Source organism: Chiloscyllium plagiosum, chromosome 10 (assembly GCF_004010195.1).
Source record: "Chiloscyllium plagiosum isolate BGI_BamShark_2017 chromosome 10, ASM401019v2, whole genome shotgun sequence".
In the NCBI taxonomy this organism is placed as follows: Eukaryota; Metazoa; Chordata; class Chondrichthyes; order Orectolobiformes; family Hemiscylliidae; genus Chiloscyllium; species Chiloscyllium plagiosum.
The window spans coordinates 3,314,442-3,314,984 of NC_057719.1; positions in this window are offsets into that span (position 1 = coordinate 3,314,442).

Below are 543 nucleotides of genomic sequence, written 5' to 3' on the forward strand. Positions count from 1 at the left end.
AGTCCACACCCACCCTCCGAAAAGTAACCCACCCAGACCCCTCCCCTATATTTACCCCTGACTAAAGCACATAGCACTATGGGCAATTTAGCATGACCAATTTATCCTGACCTGCACATCTTTGGATTGTGGGTGGAAGCCCACGCAGACACGGGGAGAATGTGCAAACTCCACACAGACAGTCACTCGAGGCTGGAATTGAACCCAGGTCCCTGGCGCTGTGAGGCAGCAGTGCTAACCACTGAGTCACCGTGCCGCTTGGACTTCTATGACCAAGCCAATTATCTATCCAATTTACCAAGTCGCCAATGGCAACTCTCCGCAAATGAGAGAGAGAAAAACTGCAGATGCTGGATTCCAAAGTAGACAGGCAGGAGGCTGGAGGAACACAGAAAGCCAGGCAGCATCAGGAGGGACAGGCAGGAGGCTGGGGGAACACAGCAAGCCAGGCAGCATCAGGAGGGACAGGCAGGAGGCTGGGGGAAACCAGCAAGCCAGGCAGCATCAGGAGGGACAGGCAGGAGGCTGGGAGAACACAGCAAG